The sequence below is a fragment of the Patagioenas fasciata genome, chromosome 1 (genome assembly GCF_037038585.1).
Source record: "Patagioenas fasciata isolate bPatFas1 chromosome 1, bPatFas1.hap1, whole genome shotgun sequence".
Lineage (NCBI taxonomy): Eukaryota > Metazoa > Chordata > Aves > Columbiformes > Columbidae > Patagioenas > Patagioenas fasciata.
This window is the reverse complement of record NC_092520.1, coordinates 99,521,557-99,530,458: the sequence shown is the minus strand read 5'-3', so window position 1 is coordinate 99,530,458 and position 8,902 is coordinate 99,521,557.

Here is an 8,902-nt window from a genome sequence, read left to right as displayed (position 1 = left end):
CCATGTGCAAGGTTTGGATATCTTTTTGTATCTATTTGGAGCTGGCAGTATCTCCATCCTGCCCCAACTCCTGCAGTCATCAGGACTAATCATTGCCAACAGATCTGAGTGTCTTGTGAAACAGCAGGTAGATGCCCTGCAGTCTTGATGAGCTGCTAATCCAGGTGTCATTAACAAAAGCCATTCAGAGAGCCCTTCCCCTGCTGAGTGCTCATGCAGGTGCCTCCACACCCAGGCCCTCCCACTCCTTCTCCTTTCACACCAATATGAACCTTTGCATTCACACCACTTCCTGTCCCTTGCGGTTGCTGGAGATCCTTCACTGGTCAAGGGACAGACCTAATGAATACTTAACAGCAACAGTGAAGGAACTAGGAAGGTGGGCCTTCTTCCCCCTTTCTCTTGAAGACCAGTATTTGGTTTGGTTCATTTGCCCCTCAGGCTTTGTGACTGATGTCTTTTAGTTCCTGCCAGGGCACAGTGAGGGCAGCAGCTCCCTTGGGGCTGGGAGCTGGGACTACAGGGGCTCCCCAGGGCATGAGAGCAAGGCATGTCTGACCCCCCAGCCAGGAGAAGCTGGAGGCACCAGGGCAGTCCCAGCCTTTGGGTATCAGGTACCTTCCCAGCTCAGGGACAGCTAAGGCTGGGCCAGGTCTTGAGCCCATGGGCAGGCCGAGCAGGGCTGTGGAGAGCTGGAGACCGGCCCAGCTGCGACAACACTGGGGCAGGGGCTGACGGCCCCCATGGGAGTGACGTGGGGTCCTGGACTGCGGGCAGGTGGTGGGAGCCCTGAGGGGCTGCCAAGGGACAGTCAGGGCTGGTGGTGCCCCAAGGACCCTGATAATCCAATGGGCATTTTGAGCTGTCATCACCATTGTATTTGGTCAGTGACCCTCTAGAGGTTTTTCAAAGAAGAATCTAATGTGACACAAAACTTATGTTTGGTATTTAGAAACGGTAATTGGAAGAGAAAAAGTTTATAAAAACCAAATTGAGAAACATCAGTGCCTTCTTCAAAGAGTAATACAAATGCTGGTTAATATATTTATAGGAGCCATCTTGAATAGGTGCCTATTTGGATTTAGGCAACTACTAGCTTACCAGTTCAAACCAGTTCACAATGAGAATGCACAGCACACTAGATTCACTGATGTGCCTCTTTCGTGTCTCTTCTGTTGTCTTCACCTTCTGTTACATTGAGCTTGCCTCTACAAGAGAAAGATACACTCATAGAATTATAATCTGCTTGTAAGCCAACACAGTTAACTTCAGCCATTCATGCAGTGTTCAAAGAGGGGCAGTAGATAGATACCCATGACTTTTTCCTATTGACCATTAGCATACCATTTTTTTTTTTTCCAAAGGGCTACATTTTTAATACCTGTAGGAACGCAGCGGCAGCCAATACCTTGCACAAAGTCAAAAGTCCCTCCTCCTGCTCTGAGTGCTGTGGACTAGGTTGCCGTGGGTGGGAAGAAGCCAGCTGCTGCAGTGCACAGCAGCCTGCTTCACAGTATGTGCCAGAACTTAGTGGCAGCAGTGGCTGCTGCTTTGGTGGGATTAGCTGACTGGTGGTATATTACCTCTGTCCAGTTGATTGTGGCTCCTGCTGAGGTCAAGACCATTCCCCCAACCTTTCCTCCCATTTGGAGGACACAGCCTGCAGAAGAAGCTTCTGGACTCTCTTTGTTCTGGTGTAAGAAAATGTATTGCTTTGCAAGTTCTTCCTGTTCCTAATTGACCTGATCTAACCTGAAATAAGCCATTTGTATTCCTGCAAAAGAATACCAGGTTATCCACATGGCCTTTTGCCCAGGTTTAAAATAATTTCTTTAAAGCAAGCTGCAAATTAATAGTAGCATAACTTTCCTGTGCAGGCAAGCCCTTAATCTAATTGGAACATGGAAAACAGCATTTGGGAAGACAGCAGTACATAAGCTTGGGGAGTGAGAGAGGGAGGCAATGTAATTTGGAGTCCAGTGGGGATGATGGAGAGATATGAATGAAAAGAGATAAAAGTGATCACTTTTTTTAAAAAATGCAAGGAATCTGGGCATATGAAAAACAAAGCCCAATTCAGAACTTTTCAGTGTTTTGAGAACTGCCATACTCCTGTTTGTTCTTCCCCTTGGGACAACAACCCTTGCCAGTTTAGTCAGAAACCACTCTCCCTTACACTCACTTCAACCCTGAGCTATGGAAAAAGCCCACAATGGTTCTGACAGTGCACAAGCTAAAGTATATGCTAGTTCTAGCTCTAAGTAACAATATTTACTACTCCAAAATCTCTTTCTCATTAATGAGTACTAGCAACTTTGGGCATTCCTCAGATAGCTGAGGCCACTGCTGTTTAACCTGAACACCCCTGGCAGCTGCACCATGTTGCACAACCACCACCTGCAAAGGTCAAAGCTTGTCAGGTGTTCACACCTGGCAGCAGGAGTCAAACCCATTCACACAGGAGCTGAGCAAAGCCCTTCCTTGAAACCACAGGACATATCTGCCCCATCCCGTATGTGCAGCGCGACCAGGACAAATCTTCCACAGCCAAGAGAGGTGCACAACAGGGTGAGGGACTCTCTGTCACAGCAGGGATATTTAGCTGGGACATAGGCCAGAGGCTGGGAATGAGGGACTCGATATTGTATCAGAAATATCAGAGATACTCGTGTCAGCAATAGTGTGGCCAACAGGACTAGGGCAGTGATTGTCCCCCTGTATTTGGCACTGGTGAGGCTCCACCTTGAATCCTGTGTTCAGTTTTGGGCCCTTCACTACAAGAAAGACATTGAGGTACTGGAGAGAGTTCAGAAGACGGTGACAAGGCTGGGGAGGGGTCTGGAGCACCGGTCTGGTGAGGAGTGGCTGGGGGAACTGGGGCTGTTCAGCCTGGAGAAAAAGAGGCTGAGGTGAGACCTTATGGCTGTCTACAACTACCTGAAAGGCAGTTATAGCATGAAGGGTGTTTGTCTCTTCTCCAGAATAGCAAGTGATAGGACAAGAGGAAATGGCCTCAAATTGCACCAGGGAAGGTTCAGATTGGATATTAGGAAAAATTTCTTCATGCAAAGGGTTGTGAAGCCCTGGAACAGGCTGCCCAGTGAACTGGTAGAGTCACCATCCCTGGAGGTGTTTAAAAGACACGTACATGAGGCTCTTGGTGACATAGTTTAGTGTCTGAGTTAGGTTAATGGTTGGACCTGATGATCTTAAAGGTCTTTTCCAACCAAAATTATTCTACGATTCTATGACTCCATCTGGCTCTGCTCTGGGTCATAGCTCGTAGCAGCAATCCCTGCTAGGCGGGTCTGAACACAGCTTTCTTCAGACTACAGGGCAGGGACTGCATGCACACAGGAGGCTCAAGGAGGAGAGGGCGAGTGATACAAGCCTCTCCTGGTGCAGCACTACACTCACTCTGGACCCAGAGGAGTAAGGCAGCCCTGGTAAGACACCAGGCCAGTCCTTTCTTGGGTCAGACACATAACATTGTAGGCTCACAGCAAGCAGCACAGGTGTATCTTTGCTAGTCTGCTTACTCTTGCCTTGAAAAGGACTTACTCCAAGACTCAAGCAAGAAACACATAGGAAAGCAATGCATTAGGAACTATTCACCTACAGCAGAGAGGTAAAATAAACTAGTTCTTGTCTTGTTTCCCATCCTATATTCTTGTTCCTCTCTTCTGCCATTTCAGTGGCATCCTTGGGCAGCACTCAGGTCTCTAGCTCCTGGGCCCTAACCCCACTTCAAGAACTATCTGCTGTGTGAAATTATCTCATTCTTCCCTGTGTCTGATCCTAGTGTAACAGAAGCAAAAAGGACAAAACTAAGCTTGTACTTCCTCAGTTTCCACAGAAGCCTACGACTACCTTGTCACTAAACCACTACAAGAAAGAAAAAGTGGACTTCATTAAAGAAAAAAACAAAGAGTCTTGAGTGCTGTCTCAGATAAGAACTTGCATATGTTTGAAATTGCCAAATCCTGTGTATCTAGAGTCTAAGAGTCACAGCTTATAGAACTTTCTGATTCTGTCTGTCCTTTCTGTAGAGTCTCTGCTTTCTGTAAACAGTCTTCTGTGGCTTTTCAGGACAAGATGTGAATGTCTTTGAAGTTTTCAAACACGCTCTAGGCATCTTTTCAGAGAAACATTGTGAATCTGCTCTTCATCAAAGCCTCTCCAATCAATTACGTACGTTTTCTCAGCCTCTACCAGTCTGGGAGTGTGGAGAGACAAGGGAAGCGGAGCCAGCAAAGAACACTAGCCAAAGAACAGAGAAGCTCTTAAGCAGACTGCCTTTTAATTCTTCATGTAAGTTAAAGGCATAATGTCCTCTCTAAGACTTACGATAGAGGTGTATACTCAGCATAGGCAACAGTGTTGCAGCATAGTGGAAAATTTTGTAAGTATTTTGTAAAATGCTGTCCAGGCACAGTTTAATATTTTTTTATTATTAGCAACTTCCTTTATTCCTTAGAGTAAAATTTTGAATGAAAACAGAGACAAAAGGACCCAAACGAGAAAACCAACTGTGCACATTTTGGTGATGATACCTAATGTGATTTTACAGGCAACAGAAAACACTGCCCAGACGTTCCTGAGATTCCCCCATTGACTCCCACGGTTTGTGTAATGAGCACTGCAGTGCATCCCTTTCCTGAGAAAACGTGGGTGCACACCCTGCACTCTCCTGTTCTGCCCCGCCTACTCGAAGGCGGCAGCTGTGGCTCTGCACAGGTTTCTTGAGCTGCAGCAACTTCCCTGCCTGCAGTCAGCTAACCCCACTCTTGTTGGACTGGCCTTTATGCAGCCACCCCATCCAGACCGAAGGACCGATGCAGGAGAAAAATAACACCATCTCCCCAGTGGTTTATTTGAGAGGCTGAAATGAGCTGGGGGTGCATACTGTGAGGTAGGGATTATGTAAACTGGCAATGCCAGGGAAAGAAATGCTTGGCTTAAGTATACTGGCTTTGCCCAGCACACAGAGTTAAGGCATGTGTTGCGGGAAGCAGTCACTAAATTGAAGAAACTCATAGACTATGAACGAATACCCCACAGGCATTTCTCTGGACAGAGAGTTGACTTAGGCAGGTTTTTTTCTACCCCTACAAACAGAGAAGAGTTATTTTAAACTCAGATCAGTTCCTTCACTCGCTGCCTGGACTGGCATCACTAACAGCTATACTGGGACAGCCAAGGGTACATCTCGAGGAGAGGAACAAATGGGAAGTGCTGGGAACTGCCTACAGAGAAATGCCTGAAGAACAACAGCCTCCCAAATTTAAGGACCCTTGGAAGGCCATCCATTGCAACAGGCCTGGTTGTGTTTTGAAGCTAAAGGAAGGGCGTCAGCTTTAAAAAATGCTTTTTCTGTTTATTCTGCCACATGACTTGCTTTTACATAGATTATTCTAAAACCTAGACATTGGTCCAAAGAGTTTTGTAGCCACTGTTGTAGAGAAACGCAGACTTTATAGTGAAGGCTTCACTAAGAGTGTATCAATGGTTGCATGTGGTTCTTCATGTTATTCCTCCAAATCTGTAAGGTTCTGCCTTTTGATGCCTAAAAATGTCTCCTGAAATTTGGGAAGTTATCAGATGCAGCATTTGAAAATTATGCTGTTACAGACACAACTGTGATATTACTGAGATATACACTATTGACTAAAGACTGCTTCTCGGTCTCTTTGCTAGTTAGTGGCTGAACAACATTAACTTTATATTTTTTATTGCCCTGCCAGCTTGCAATATGAAAGACTCACAAAAATATGGTATGTGGTCTTAGTCTCACAGCTAGCTTGGTAGAACAAGAAACAAGTTTTCAGTACTGCGACCTGAGAATTATATCCACAGTAGGATTTATTTTTTATCACGCTGTGGATTTCAGGGCCTAAGTCTTGAGTTGCCTTACCATTAGTAAAATAACTCCTTCCCTTAGAAGTAAGCTCATAGTTCTGTAAGATGGGAAATCTGCTTGTTTAGCTGTCTGGTACCGTATGACCTATTGACAGTCTCAAAACAGGTAAGAAAACTCATGTATACGAGACCAGCATCTAAGAGACAGCTACAACTTCATAAACAGTGTTGACTTTACAAACCACACTGCTTGGTGGCAATCTGGGATACTGCTTTCCTAAAGCACAGCAACAATCTTCTCAGTACTTTGAAAGCAAGCTGTATCTCTAGCTATTTTGAGGCTAACAGTGTAGCCTTTCAGAACTCCAACCAGATGAGGCTATGCAGGTGAGGGAATAGCAACTCTGGGAATCCTGATAGCATTTAAGAACAGAGTTTCCAAGCAACCAGCACTGTCAGGTTTTAAGCAGTTGTTTTGGGTCCATCAGCAAAAACTTACTGAGTTTAACAGACAGGGAGCAAGATTTGTGAAGACTCCAGTGCTGACCTAATGCTTGACTCAAGTACTCATTAGCTGCTCAACTTCCTCCAGCAAATTGTCTCTGAGTCAACTGCAAGAGAATAAAAAGTGAAACTGAGAATATATAGTCCTGCCTCATGCAGATTCTAAGTTAATAGCAAAGGGAAAACTGACTTCCCTAAGCAACGGGAGTGCTTGTGTGCCTGCAGCAGAAGACTCCAACCTTCTAATTTGCTCTGCCTTGGGTGAAGTATGTGGAAGCATGCTGCCAGTGTGACACAGTATGACGCACACAGGCCCCTCTACTAACCTGCTGTGGAGGCCAGTGGACCCACCTGCTTTCCTGACTGCAGGACTAGGAATTAAATCACTGCGACACTTCTAAAAGCTGTACAGTGAAGAAGGATTAATTGTCATTTTCTAGTGCATATGAATCATATCAAACAATGCTCTTGTTTACAAAAGCATTGCAGACATTGTAGGGAGGTAAACATCGCAGAATTGTTTAGAGTTTAGAATTGCCTGCAAAGTTGTAAGAACAAAAGGGATTAAAAGATTTGAAACTTTTAAAAAAAAAGCCCACAAAATTTGAGCCTAAGTGCAGTAGCAGCTTTTTGTTAAAATATAGATTTTTTTCTTTCTTGCTGAACACACCTGCAAGCATTTAAACAATACAAACAGGTGCACCTGGAGAAGAAATACTAGTACAAACCTTTAACTCCAGAGCTGTAACTGCCTAAGGAAGCATTATGGAAGACCGAAGTGGAAGAATGGTAAATGTTTTGTTTAAGGACAGAACCTGCCCCATGCAAAACTGGCTGGTTTGTCTGTGTGAAGGAGAGTATGTGTTGCTCATTTAAGGATTTGTTTGTGAGTGTTTAAAAGGGGCTTAATTTCTGGAATGGAAGGACTTTAGCTCCAAGGCTCCAACTTTAAGGGTAGCTATGTGAATTAACTTTGTGCTCAGAAAAAAAACAACAACCTAGGTAGAGGCAGCTGTTTTTAAGTGTGAGTACTGTGGAAAAGTTTTGTTTTTAAATGCCACAGTGAATCCAGCCATGCTTTTAGAGTGTGGCTCTTCCCTATACTTTCTCCTTGGAAGAGGCAGGAGCCTGAGGAGGGAAATGGAGGAATCACTGCTATGTGTGGATCAAGGACAACCAAATCCCATGTCCTTTTCCTCGTGACTTAGTAGCCTCAGAGACATCCTGACCCTGTAAGTGTGTTTGTCAGTACTTTTACTGACCCAAATTCAAGGAAATGGCTCTAGTGTGTTTTTTTTTTTTCCCCTGTGGTAGCAGGCTGTGGTGTGAAGGCAGAGCTATGCAGGTGTTTCTTTTTGAAAAGTGACAGGTGGCTTAATGCTCATTATTTGACCGGCATTTTACAGACTAACAGTAAACTTGAGTTTACTTGATACCTAATAAGCCCAAGGTGGGGCTTTTTTTGTGGATATAAAGCAATGGCTTAGTAAAACTGTCACTACAGGGGAAAAAAGAGGTGACCCCTGGCACCTGAATAGATTTGATGGCTGAAGAAGGTTTTTAGGAAAGATGAACATCTGTAACAGTGTTGACCACTAATGCAAGTGTGTCGGGGTGAGCATTGCATAGCCCTGTGGGCACAGCCAGTGCCACGAGTGTGTCCCCCTCTGTGTTAAGGGCAGCTGAGCTGTTAAGTCTGGAGCAGGTGAAAAGGGCTGGCTTGGCAAGGGTGAAGTAACATGGCCTCTCAAGAACCACACAGCTGCTTGTGCCGGGCTGCACCTTAGTGCCCACAAAGGGAAGGAACCCGAGTTCCAGCCCCACAAAGGCACGATGTAGGGAGTAAGGGGAAGGCAAAAGCAGGAGGCTGCTGAATCCACAGCTGAAGCAACCCCTCCCCCGCCGACCACGGTTCCAGCTCCTGCTTAAGGCGACACTCAAGCCGGGCCAGCCCCGCAGCACGCCACTACTAGCGCCTTCCTCTTTCCCTCACCGTGCTCGAACCCTAGACAGCGAGCTCACCGCGCCTCCATTAAGACCTACGCCACTGTCAGGGGGAAGCGCACAAGATGGCGGCGAGCGCCGGCCAGGCCGCCCACGTGACCCAGAATCCGACTCCTTCTAGAGACATCTCGGCCGCGCGCGCGCGCCGGGGCGCTCTCGCGAGCACGGCGAACAAAAGGAGACCGTGAGCTGGGGATGTGTGTGTGGCGTGCCCTGATCTCGCGAGACCTTGTGGCCGTGCTGCCCCGGGAGCGGCGAGGGCCGCCTTGCGGGGCTGGAGGGGGAGAGCCTCGCGTTATCGCCAGTGGAGTCCGGTAGACTCAGTGGCTGCCGCGCGGGCCCGACGCCCGAAGTCTCGCGACAGGTCTGAAGCTGCCTTCACTACGGGCTGAGCTGTGAAGGCCGGCACAGATCTCGCGATAACTCGCTCTCTTCTCTTCTCCTCTCCCCCTCCCCCGCTCTGGCGCAGCGCGGTCAGTTCCTCTCGCGATAGCGCTGGGCGGGAGGAGGGGGAAGGGAGCGCCCGGGCAGGGGC